This window comes from Lepeophtheirus salmonis, chromosome 6 (assembly GCF_016086655.4).
Source record: "Lepeophtheirus salmonis chromosome 6, UVic_Lsal_1.4, whole genome shotgun sequence".
NCBI classification, from domain to species: Eukaryota; Metazoa; Arthropoda; class Copepoda; order Siphonostomatoida; family Caligidae; genus Lepeophtheirus; species Lepeophtheirus salmonis.
The window spans coordinates 498,359-511,914 of record NC_052136.2 but is presented as its reverse complement, the minus strand read 5'-3'; the positions used below and the strand labels follow the sequence as shown (position 1 = coordinate 511,914).

At 33.2% G+C, this 13,556-nt stretch overlaps 1 long non-coding RNA gene across 1 annotated transcript; it reads right to left on the bottom strand.

Moving 5' to 3' along the window:
• Nucleotides 1-8,562: 8,562 nt before the first annotated feature.
• On the bottom strand, nucleotides 8,563-9,323 carry LOC121120506 (uncharacterized). Its single transcript, XR_005865081.2, has 2 exons — nucleotides 9,196-9,323; nucleotides 8,563-8,717 (listed from the first exon to the last, which is right to left on the bottom strand). It is a non-coding gene; the product is annotated as an uncharacterized lncRNA (long non-coding RNA).
• Nucleotides 9,324-13,556: the final 4,233 nt, after the last annotated feature.

Genomic DNA, 13,556 nt, shown 5'->3' with positions numbered 1-13,556 from the left:
AATTGAAGACTGCAGTCCCGTCCAGTTCATTCTTAAAACATAAAAAAGTTCTGTTCTAGATAATGTCACTCAACTTTCTTTTCTTTTTTTTAAATCAGTTCTAGTACTGAAGGAAAGACGGTCTTAAGGACTAGTTTCAAGGACTGAAAAGACTTGTACTAAACCTTGACTGGACTTTACTAATATATTAGGATTGACATTAAGGTACATGTTGATAGAAATAGAAGGTTGGACATCATGTAATCGGACTTCGGTAGCTATACATTTGTAACTCCTTACTACCCTAGCTATTTTAGAAACAGACACCAACATTTTCTCAGAAGTATCTAGTCACCCTGACTATTTTCTGTTTTACCCTTTACAGAGAAGAAGTATATTTTTAATTGAAACAATAAAATAAAAGAACAATGAGTGAAAAATCGTGCGAGGTGATCACACAAGACAAAACAGCCTCTTTTTGTGCTTGCTGCATTTGTGGGTCACTTCTTGCTCCAAAAGAGTAGTTTATCATTCACGTGGCAAGCCACTCTAAGAAGGCGGCGAAAGCCGTTCTGTCCGATTCTCTTCCTGGACCTTCAGTTAGAGAGGAAGACAAGGCTTGTTTGGATGAAGGCACGTCTAGTCCGGTGGAAGAGCCCTTTGGGGAAGTTCCTATTAAGAACAGATTTGTATCTATCGGGGAGAAAGAAGATAACTTCTCATTGACATCGGAGACTCTACTATACTTCCGAGGGAAGATCTTCTCAGAGAGTTAGAAATTATCATTAACAAAATACAGCTCTTTTTTAGAAGAATTTTATACTGTGAATGACACAGTGGACGTAGAGTTTGCGATCCCATCCATTAACCTGGAGATAAATAAATTAGATATTGGGCCTCAGCTCGGGGCCGTGACAAATATTCACAAAAGCTTTAGGCTCTCTTCGAGGCCCCTTATGGGGGCTTATAAAGAAGCCTATGCTATATCCAGTTTAACCACAGCTTGGTCCAGTATAACTGAGCAATCGGAGGAAACAAGTGAAGTGAGTTTAGTTAACTTTAAGGACTTAAACATTACCAAATTGAAGTTTGGCAACGTTTCTAGATTTTAGCTTGTTTTCAGATCATCTTTTTCTGCCTTCCTGTCGGATGTTGTCATTGAGTTGAGAAACTAAATTTTTGCCAATTACGTTGAAGAGGATTTATGAAATCTTACCCAGAATGCTTGCCCATTTTTACCTTGATCACACACTATTGTCAACTATTGTTTCGATTGTAATTTCTGAGCTCTTTCTTGACTCTTTATGGGGGATTTATTTAATAGGAGTAAAGTTAGGGTGTAATGAAGTAGATCTTTGTTCCAATTTATTTAACTATAGATGACGGTAGTCAAGTTTCTACGGTAACTGCAGTTGACAGAGTTATAAGATACTTGGGTCATGGAACTGTAATGCGATTCGACTTGAAGATTTGATCATAGAGGGCCATTCTAACATTTTGTCACAGAAGATAAACAAAGAGGAGACAAAGTCAAAATCTCCTTCTGTTGGGGCTCTTGAAGAGTCATGTCATCTGTTCCATGTCTGGGGATAAGCCCATGATTATTTCATAAGTCTCTACATTATTCAAGTACTCTTTTCATCCTAAATCCGCAGCCATTTAGATTACTTCAGTTACTGATTTGATTAGTTTGTGGTAAGATAGTGGGAGACTGAACTGTTGCTTAGCGTATGGTGCCCATAAAAAATTCAAAAGCTAAGTTCTTCTCAGATTTCGAGGCTATCCTTAATATCAAGGTCCCTGCCTTCAGTCGCTTTCCAGTGATAACTTATCATGAAGCTCGTTAACGGTTAGTGCCTCTTCTTATCCAAACATTTTGAGTTCCAAGGCTTCTGGATATTCGTTTTCGAGTTGGAGTCGTAGGCCACTAGTAGATACTCGGATGGGTCTAGGAAGAAGGGGAGGAGAAGAGAGGTAGAGCGGAAGGTTTGGTCACACTCAATGCACAAAATCCGTTTGAGTCTCCTGGAAAGTTAAGTAATTGAATTAAGTACGCATGACAATCCTACAAATTAGTTATATATTTTCATTTTAAAGTGACATAGCCTTTTAGCCAAAGCTAGAACCTGCTTTTGAGCTTGCGCTCATGAGTGCCCTACCTTTGTTCCATTTGCCGATTAAGTTGACAACCACTGTCCTATCTTTGGTATACGGAATGGGTAATATAATCCCATTTCGCGAAATGGAGGTTTCATAGTCATATTTTAGAATTCCCTTTGATATCCACTTTCTGTCTTGGAACATTCCTTTGGACTCAAGTTACAGATTAGGATGCACATTGGAACCAGGAAAACTATGTCATGGGATCTTATTATTCTCAGGGGTACCGTCATAAGAGTCTCGATCTATAAGTATCTTTCACTAAAAACAATGGAGTAATCCATTTTCAAAATAAGCCGTGTCTTGGAGCCGGTGCGTTATTTTATTCTTCTGCATGTAGTCCAGATAGCTCGAGATGTGTATGTATATATGAAAATTCTTGACCTGGCTGGAACAAGACAAAATGATTAGAAGTTCCTGTGCAATAAAATGTAGTAATCGCCATGGATCGGACAAGGTGAAATTAAAATAAATTTCATTTCATCGGATTGCACAAGATCCTCAATTAAGAGTTGAATGGCTACGGACAATTAGTCGTGAAAATGTTAAGCCATCACTACACACCTAGTTGTGTTCAGGAACATCTTAAGGAGTCTGACTTTGTTCGTGATGGTGTTGTACAAAATCATTGTCTCAAACAAGGAAGTATTCCGTCATACATATATATCTGAATATACAACATTGGCATTGCATACATATTAAAAACATGAAAAGATAATACTTACATATTTTATGTTTTTCCTTCTAGGATTCACATGAACATATCTTACACTAAATTTTATATAAAGACCACTCCTATTCCTTTCCACCAGATACAACGTCTTGAATGCAAAAAACCAAAAGCAAGATTGAAGCAAACATTGCAAGTTTGAGTCGTGCAAAGAAAGCGAATCGGGAATTGAGAGATGTAATGGTAGGTTTGCAGAATTTTTTTTTATTATCTTCAGAGGGAGTATTAGCCTTGACCCACTTTCAGGATGTCAGACTTCAGACAGTGAAGGAGATGGTTGAAAATCACAGAAAATATCCCCATTATTTCGCCATGCTCACGGATTTCCCACTAAATCTTCATTTCTATTCACCCCATGTGTATAAATTTTGTCGTCCAACTTTCTTTTTTAAATCACCATACAGTCTACGCCGATATTTGTGTGCCATCAAGTGTCTGCCGGGCTTTCGGGAAGCGTCTTTTCGTGAAATATTTTCACATAAGGGAAGGGATGCGTATAAAGATGCAGGTCTTATTATTGATAGGATATATTTAAAAGAAACTGTCGAGGATGATAAGAATTTGGGCCATGGTTTTGTTGATTACAGCGGACAATATGATTTGGGGTACGGGGAAGAGAAAGCAAACGAGGGCTTGGTTTGTATGCTTGTTGGTTATCAAGCTTATTGGAAACTGCCAACCGCTTATTTTCTTTGCAAGGGCATACAATCAGGTGTGCTTGCTGGAATAATACGTGAATGCATTTTACGTGCATTTGAAGTTGGTATCCGTTACAATGAATGTATCAAGAGTTAATATTTCTGCTTTGTCTTGGCTGGGAGTTAATATTTTAACGACCCCTATTCATGAGTAGTCGATGACTTTTTCTCATCCAGATGAGGATTGCAATATTAATGTAGTTGCTATAGTAGATGTGACTCATCGCTTTAAAATATCCGTGGTGTTTTAGCACACTTCAAAGAACTGTATTGACATGGGTGAGTGGAACTTGATAGCCAAACTGCATGAACTTCAAATTGACCACTGTCTTTGTTTGGGAAATAAATTAACTGAGAAGCACATCAAATTTCATCAAAATATAATGAAATTTTCTTTAGCATTGCAAGCTATAGTTTGCCAATGTGTTAGTCGTACCCTAAAATGGTGTCACAGTCAAGGAATTCCTGGATTTCAAACAGATGATACACTTGCTACATCTGAGTTTGTGTTTAACATTCTCAATAGTCACTCAATGAAGGCTCCAGGGTATAAAAAAACACTGAATAAGTAGCAATTTTCATTTTGCAGAAAGTATTTTCCATGATTTTGGAAATTTAAACAAAAATTTCTTTGATCCAAGTGGGATGAAAGTAACACTTTCAATGAGAAAAACAGGCCCTCTTGGTGATATCAAATCTATTCCCTTTTTTATCTCAAATTTGGATTCAATGGAACTCTCGTACCTTGCACCATATAAACTTTGCTACGATCATTTGGAAATTTGGTTAAATGCTGTGAGATTACGCAATGGATGGAGTTATAATCCTACCTGCAGACAATTCAGAAGTGCATATCGATCTCTTTTAATTCGTGGAAGCAAAAATATTGTCGGAAGTTCTTCTGCTAGCTGTACGGCTCTTGAGGAAACTGCTGTATTAAATATATCGTCGACCTTGAATTATGTGATGGCAACTGTTGAATAATTTTATCCAGAGGAAGAACAAACAGATGAGAACAACTCTGAACTGAAACACTTGGGAGTATGTGACTTTTCTTTCAAATGCAAAGTATTTGTAAATTACTAATTAACTACAAGCTTTTATTGTGAAATAGAAGGTTGCCTCACTGAGCTAGGGACAATATTCACCGCAATATACTACGACAACTGTGCCAATAGTAACTCTATTATGGTAATTGCTAAATGGTATAAGTCATAAGACTTATAACATATTTAATATATAACCTTGTATTTCCATTAACCTTGAGAAATAGTTGACCAGAACATTCGAATTGTTATAGTTAGATATCTTAAGAACATAGAGAATGTCTATTTTTTGAAATGTTTATTATAATAGTAAATATAATTCATTATCATAATTATATATATTTATAGATGGCATTAGGTTAATAAAGTATTTTTGAATAGATTATTTTATGAATTATAATAATATTTCATTCGAATTTCTTAATTTAAATATAATTTTATTTAGCCTTTCAAAATATTAATGATGGATTTGGGTGATTATTCTGACTATAATTAAAAATTATCAACCTTAGCCATAACTTATAACTAAGGAAGTGTGTGATATTTTTTCAAAATTATAATTTAAAATTGTTATTACCAACTTTATTTTATATATTTATGTTAAATAAAATAATATATTTATTAATTTAAAACCTCTTTAATTTAATAAAAAGATTGCACTGGAATATAAACGTCAAAATACGGCCTTGATTGAAGGATATGATATTACCTATATAAATATTAAATTCTAAAGGATCATTGACGTCATTTTTTGAGGAGGTATGATAATAAAATACAATTTTGGCTTAGAAAAAGTGCAATAGTTCAGTGTTTATCTAATAAATAGAAGTCATTTTTGTGTCAATGAAATTCTACACTCAATAACATCGCAGGAACCTATTTAAGGTCCTTAATTCAGTTATTTTTGATTATTTGTTTTTTAACCAACCTATAACAAAGAAGAGCTATCTCGAATTTTTTTGGTCTAAAGCATTCCCTGGTGAGTTGGTAAGCTTTATACAAACTCAGAGAGAGCCGTCCTCCCTAAAAGCTTCTAAAATAGAGATTGAATTCCCTATGAGTTTATGCAGCCCCATGGCCATGGGTATGTTGGAATTGCAAGACCTGGCCGCGTAGAGGATTAGTAAAGCTTTAATAAAAATATACATTATCCGCCAGAGGTGTGACTCACTATCGCTTGGGCTAATATGAGGCTGGATTGCTAAAGGCCACTAATATCTTTTAAGATTACGTCAACTGTTGTCTGACACCTGTGTATGTATTTTTAGCTATTTTAATAATATTTTACCTTTACCAATTCCAATATTGCGGTATTTGTAAGTTGTAAGATAGTTATTAATCATTATTATAATTTGTACCAATTAATTCTTAGATAAGGAAGGGAAGACTCTCGCAACCATTCCAAAGAAGTGTACCAAGTAGGATTCATTTTCACTTCATGGAGGAAATTTGATTACACTTTTAAGTATAAGTTCATCCAAGTAATTAGAAAACTTTCTGTCGCGCCTGGATGCCTTAGTGGCTACAGGCTAACTAAGTCTAAGAAGAAGGATCCTCCTCCCGCCAAAAGACGTTTACATATTTTTCCAAAGTATAAGGAATGACGAAGTCTTTTGATCAAAGCTCTCTCTTTTAACAATTAGCCATTAGGAGCCTTCAAAATATTCTGCCATATGTGACTCGCATTTTTATCTCCCGACTATAAAATTCAATCTGAGGATACGAACAACTATCGGCGTAAGGATATCACTATAAAAATATTAAACAAGGATGCTACACCAACACAGTTTCCAAACATGCCCTCATATTTTTCCAAGCCAGCCAAACTAGTGAGCAAAACAGCTCGGATCTTCCAAATCTTAAAAATATTATAAATAAAATTCATGTATTCAAAATGGCCGATACTATTTCTTCGATATCAAAACTAATTTTAAAACTAAACAGAGCTCGCATACCTGATGTGTTTTATGAGTGCTATGACTCCATTGATCAGGCATTGCTATTTTATAATCTTAAATTTTTGGATTCACATGGATTTTTCATCGGATTTTGTACCAAAGTTAATTTAGACTTTTCATGCATTAATGTGGTCATGTATTTTAGTTTCAATGTTTTCAGGTACATGAACAAGGAACTTTCATTTCAACTACTGAAAAACATCATTCACAATAATCATATTAATGAGTGTGATATTTTATTGAACATACTGGACTATTTGAATTCCTTGTCTACTTCCGATTTTGTTTCTGAAAATTCAACTGAAACCAATGTTGAAGATGAAATAGAATCAGTTATTAAGTGTCTCCAATCAATCCTCATTTCACAATTATCCCTCCTTCTAAAAGATTCTTTACAAAGGACCATATGGATGTATGATTTTGTCTATGTTATGGAAAAGTTTTTCAACGGCTTTATACAGAGAGCTCCGCAAAGAAGCCCTGAGTTTGTTTCATTATTTAACGATCACCGCACTTATACATTATGGAGAAAGAAATGGTAAAAAAGATTGGCTTGTCACGGCGGACTTATTGGAAGTATTTTGGACGTGGTGGATGATTGTAAATACACAATCCCCACGAATTGGAAGTTACCAAGAGTAATAAATGGAAAAACCAATTACCATGGACTGCTCTCAGCTTCAATTTTAAAAAGATTTATCATGTTGGCCTGATGAATGGGAAAGACTCAGAGACAAAGTAACAATAATCGATAATCGACTTTGGATTGTTGGAGTATCCTGTTTTCACATTGGCGAACAACAAGTAACAGGCAATGTGGTCAATTAATTATGAATACATTTACTTAATTCCGATCCAATAATAATTAAACGCGTAATTTTATTCATTTCTGAGCCAATTCTCCTTTTCTAATATTAGCTAGGTGACAGCAATATTTTCCCCTCTCAACGGTAGCCAGCAAATAGTAGTTAGTCCACTATTTAATTGTCCCAGTCAACCTTCGGGGGTTCCAGTTAATAAGTTGTATTTATCACAAAGAGGATGTTTTTCCACAACAGGTTGCGTGGTTTGAGTTTGTGATCTTCCAAGCAGAAGTAGAACACATTGCATCCACCATAAAATTCAAAATACACGATTATGTCGTTTATTGAGTAGCAATGATAAAAAATTCAATCTACTTTTTTTGAAATAAGTGCAATAAATTAGTGTTTATCCAACAAATAAATGTTGTTTTGGTGTGAACAAAATTCTATACTTAATATACATTGCAGAAACCTATTTAAAGTACTTGGTTCAGTTGTTTTGATATTTGTAACCTACCCATCTAGGTAATTAAGTATCTTGGTTTTGTGTCAATCGTTTCCCGTTATTAGAACAGTGTTATTCATTACTATAAATTCAAATGAGTTCTAGTTCTTTTACAAGCTCTGGAAACTTAAAGAAGGATATTGAAGGGGATCGTAAAAGAACAATGTAGTCACTGTTCTAGTTCTTTTCACAATCTGGAGGCTTGAAGAAGCATATTGAAGGTGTTCATGAGAAAATAAAAAAATACCTATGTAGTTACTGCTATAGTTTTTTTCATATGCTGGAAACTTGAAGACACATATTGAAGGTGTTCATGAGAAGATAAAAAAATACCAATGTTATTACTGCTCTAGTTCATTTACACAATCTGGACTTGAAGAACCATATTAAACTGTTCATGAGAAGATAAAAAAATTCCAATGTAGTCAATGTTTTAGTTCATTTACACGATCCGGACACTTGAAGAGGCATATTGAAGCTGTTCATGAGAAAATAAATAAAATTCAAAATAATGACTGCTCTTTCTTTTTCACTCTCTGGAAACCTGAAGAGCCATATTGAAACTGTTCATGTGAAGATTAAAAAATTCCATTGCGGTTCCTGCTTTATTTCTTTTACAGAATTAGAAAGCTTGATGAGTCATTATAAGACTAATCATAGTTAGAAATAATCTAGCCCGAATATTCAAAGATAGTAAAATATATTTATACATACAACTGAGTAAGAAAATATCTAATTTATATTTGTTTATTATGCATGGATATTTCCCCTTTCGCTTAATTGATGGTGTGGTTTGTTTAAAGTTCAAAGTGGGCGTTCCCATTGAGCTTACAATTACCTGAAAATATTATTAACAGTGTTACATTATTAACTTTTAATATAGTAAATTCATAAAGACTGATTTGTTTACTTTAGAAAACCCTTTTAACATATATCTACATTGATTTTGGTTTGTATTCATGAAGTAAGCCCATCAATTTTTGCTCAAATACAAGTTTTTAGGATTTCAAATGTTATTCCAAAATAGAAGAGTTGATTAAAATACAACGTCATCAAGGTTAATTGAAATACAAGATTATACAATAAGTAATAAGTTATTATTACTCTTCTCATAGGGCTCTGTTGGTTATAATAACTAATAAGTAATCAACAGAGCCCTATGAGAAGAGTTACGTCACGAAATTTCCGCGCCCCCTTGTGGCATATCAAATGGCCCAAAAAGAACTTTATACAATAAATTAATACTAAAAAAAAATTGAGCTTAATTATTATGAAAACATGGAATAATTACTTAAATAATAATTTCTTTAACTTACTTAATCTCGTATACCATTCTCCGTCTTCCACAAGTAGAAGAAGCTATTCTGTTTTCTTTGCTAACCGTAGTTTGCATTTGTAAATGAATGTGCATTTTTATACTAATATACTTAAGACACAGTAAAAAAATAAAATTTTATGACATTTGGCGACATTTATGGACGACTTAATTAATGGAACCGCTACTCCAGTTATTGAGTTTACAATTTTTTTCATTTTTTGGAATTGATTTATATAGGATTTGAATAAAGCCTCTATTTTTACAAATTGATCCAAACAGTTCCTGGCGCAATATATTAATTGGACAACATAAAGTTCCTCCACGAATCTTAACTAAAGTGAATTATCGATGGTTTTATTAGAACAATTTTTGGAATGTAAAGACTTGCAACTTAAAATTTTTATATGGTTTGAATTAAATACCGAAGAGAGGTACATTTTTAAAGACTTAAACTTTGGTTTGACATATTTCTCCTTCAATTTCTTCAAGGTTAACATCTTTAAAGAATGTTGGAATGGCTTGAGAATTTGAATTTTGTATTTCTTCAAAATGTTTGAAGCACATTTGAGAATTATATTATGGTTTCCAAAGATGTTAGAAAAACACATTGCACACCATTTGAAACTGTTTGTAAATCCAGATACAATTTGTATTTTTGAACATTATCTTTTTTTGTTTCTTACAGGATTTATCTAAATTTTACAATAATTCCACGTATATGATTCAAATATATAATATTAAAGGTTTTATTTATAATCATCATAATTTTTTTATTCAGTAATGAAATAGATTTCATCTCAATTATATATATCTACAATATATGTATGGATTTTATCATTTATAAAAATAATACTAATTAAATAAAGTATTCTCCTTTAAATAATTAAATAAATTTTAAATCATAAAATCCATACATATATTGTAAAATCTATAATTATTAATATATAATGATATTAAAATTATTTGTAAGAATTAACTCATAACTTGGCTTGAGATAATTTGAAAGTATCTCATTCCAAGTCCTAGATACACAACTCCGAGGAGTCCATTGAGTGACAACGAAATGTTTCCTGTTTCATATTCTTTGTATAAGAAAGATGGTTCACGTAGAGACAAAGAACGTCGTTCTCATCTTTTTATTCAGATTCCAGATTACTTCAACTGTAGTGAGCTTTACAGTTTTCCTCACTTACGTCTCTCATTTCCTTGTCCTCTCCTACAACCCGACCTTTGAGTGCCTCCCCAAATTTTCTCCGTGGTTTGCATCACCACAGCCAATCTCCTCCTCTTTCGAAATATCCTGGATCAAAATAAAGGGAAAATCTGTAATCACTTCTCTTCTCTAATCTGATGGTATGCTTGTTCGTCCATCCATGAGTCTTTTCAAATATAAATAATCCATCATGGCGAACGATAAATGACAACGGATTTATATTATATATATCACTTATTTGCACCAGTTCGTCCGTTCGATTGAATCGCTATCGTGTTTGTTTATTATTTAACATCCTAAGTAGGGAATTAGGAAGAGGAGAAATTCTTATGTTATGAGTTATGACAAAATTTATCAGAGATAAAAGAAGAAAACATATCATTTCATAATTATTTTGCTCCCTTTGCTCTCCAGTCAAAAAACTTTGCACTGCAGTAATTCTATTTTCGCTCTTATTTTTGTTTTATACGAATAATTTATTGAGAGACCCGCTATTAAGGATTATATTTAAACAGAAATATTAAATTATTTACCAATTTTCCTTCAATGACCCTTGATCTTGATAGAAAGAGAAAAGAAAATTATCAAATACATAGTGATAGTAGACCATGACTCAAAGGTCATAGTCTACTCTCAATTGGCTCACTCAGTGCCTAAGAATAGGAGAGTCTGGACATTATACAGCTGAAACATTATCTGATTCAGTAAAAATATCTATTAAACCCTAGTTTAAAAGAATAGATGTCATTGCTCATTAAAAAGAATAATTTTTCTTTGTGAAAATCCCTACTTTTTGATACTGGTATTTTTTGAAATTGGTAATCTGAAGAATGAATTTTCTTTTCCTTCGCAGTTTTCATTATTATTTAATGCCTGAGTAGTGAACATTCTTTTTTAAATAGATTCCAAACCTGATTAAACATTCGAGTGTGCTCAAAAAAATTGAGTGTAACCCTAAGGATTTGTTGCAGAGCTATAATTGTAAGTCCTTGTTGGACTCATAGAAGAATTGGAATCGACATCGGAGTCATTCTTGCCAATGCTCTAGTTTATTTCACGGTGTAGGCACTAGAAAATGGGAATTTAAATTCCTAGGTGTACCAATCGAGTGACGTCATTGGAATAGAGAAGGGATATTCATATTAGTTACTACTAAGTCAATGACTTCTTTACTGTCTATAATCTATAGACTATAGTATAAGAACTCCTTGAACAAGTACTATCTTAATACAATAGTAAAATAAAAGATATTATTGATAAGAACAATATCTAAGGACGATTTGCAAGAAAAAAATATTTTAAATTAATGACAAAATTTTTAAAATTTTATTATAATTTATGTAAAATATTGATAATGTTCCACTGCTGGTCTTTTATTAAGCAATTCGTGATTTTTTTTTCAAATTAGAAGAATGCGAAATCTCTGAATAAACTCTGAGGAAGATGAATGAGAGTGATCTCCACCTAGAGCTCTTATTCTTGAGAATTTTTTTCCAAAATGTCTTGATTAAGGCGAACAGTAAGACAATATTGGAGTCCTTTGTTTTGGGGGTTATTATAGAGGTCTAAGGTATATTTAATTGAAATTAAAATTATGTTTTGCCAAGGAAGTACATTTGATATGTCATTTATCCTCATACTCAAAATTATTTTTTGAGAGCATCTCGTTTATGTAAATGTCGTCCAAATCCACATTTCAACGTACTGGCGTCATTGACGATAGGCCAATTAATGCGATCGTACTAGTCATTGATAATATGGATCCCATTTGCTTGGACTGATTTCTGATCTGGAGGAAAGTAAGATATAGCGCATGCAGATGTCCTAGAGAGAAGGTGACAAGCTATACAGACTTGTTACTGTCCACTTCCAGTGACAATAAGACGTTCTATGGATAATTTATGATGTTCGTAAAATCTCCGTCACTCCAGTCCAAAATGTGTCTAAAGTAATACTTGCTCAATGAAGAAAAGTTTCCGTTTTCATCAGGAAATGAAAAACCTTTGTGCAAGAGATGATTTCAGATGAGTTTAACTAGATGAGGGGTATAAGGAAATAGAGATATTTGTCGGGAAGCATCCGCTGGATTCACAACCGAGAATTTATTTGAAGTAAATCAGGATATGGTTTTCGAGATCAAACAATATCGCATAAACTTTAAATCCAACTCCTTCTAGCTTCAGGATGATGAAACTAAGTAAATCCTTATCCATGGACTTATTAAAATTATAAGAAATTGGTTGCTTGCATTTATTAATCAATCCACCAAAAACACCAAAGATTAAAAAGATTCCAGTCTGCTAATTTTTCTTCTTACAACACTAAAATAAATAATTTTGATTTAATTCAATAACAATAATTTATTTTTGGTTAATGTTACCTCACGTCCTGGTGTAAATTTGTGTAGGATCGTTTCAACTTCTTATGAAAGGTTTAAAGAAGACGAAATTATTGCTTCCATTAAAGCGTTTCCTTTTCTTTATTTACGAAGTTTACATCTAATTTCATTTGATCGGAGCTTAGAAGTTGACTGCAAGGATTCTTGCTATCCTCGCCTGGCATAGTAGCTACATTGTAACAAACTACCATGGTGCTTTCGAGAATTTCATTCTTGGGTTTTTTATAACGTTCTTCCAATTCAGATTTGATTACAGAGTCTCTATGTAATACAGGCCTAGGTATATTAATGGAAGGACTAATTCCCTTCTTAAGTATTTTGACAAGTGGAAAACCGAGTAGCTTATTTTTTAGATCTCTCAGATAATCATATGGAGAAAAAAGGCGAACACAAATGCGTTATGTTTTTGGATTGACTGAATCTTCCCTTTTGCATCTTTGCACCCATTCTTTTTCTAAGAAGGGATCCTTGGGGTTCGATGGTATGCAACATTCTTCACAGGATGGAAACATGTTGCGATATCACATGCTTGAGTTCTACCTGGACGTTTTGTATTCGCAGAAATGGATGACTATAAAAGTTCAAATTTTAAGAAATATGGAATGTTTCCATGATGCCATCTTCTTACAATGCATAATTCTTAAATTCTGTTTTTTTAAAGTATTTTTTCAACTATCGCAGAAATTCCCTCAACATTTACTCAAATAAACTTTGTCTTTGATTTTTAATGTAGCGGTATTATTTGCTT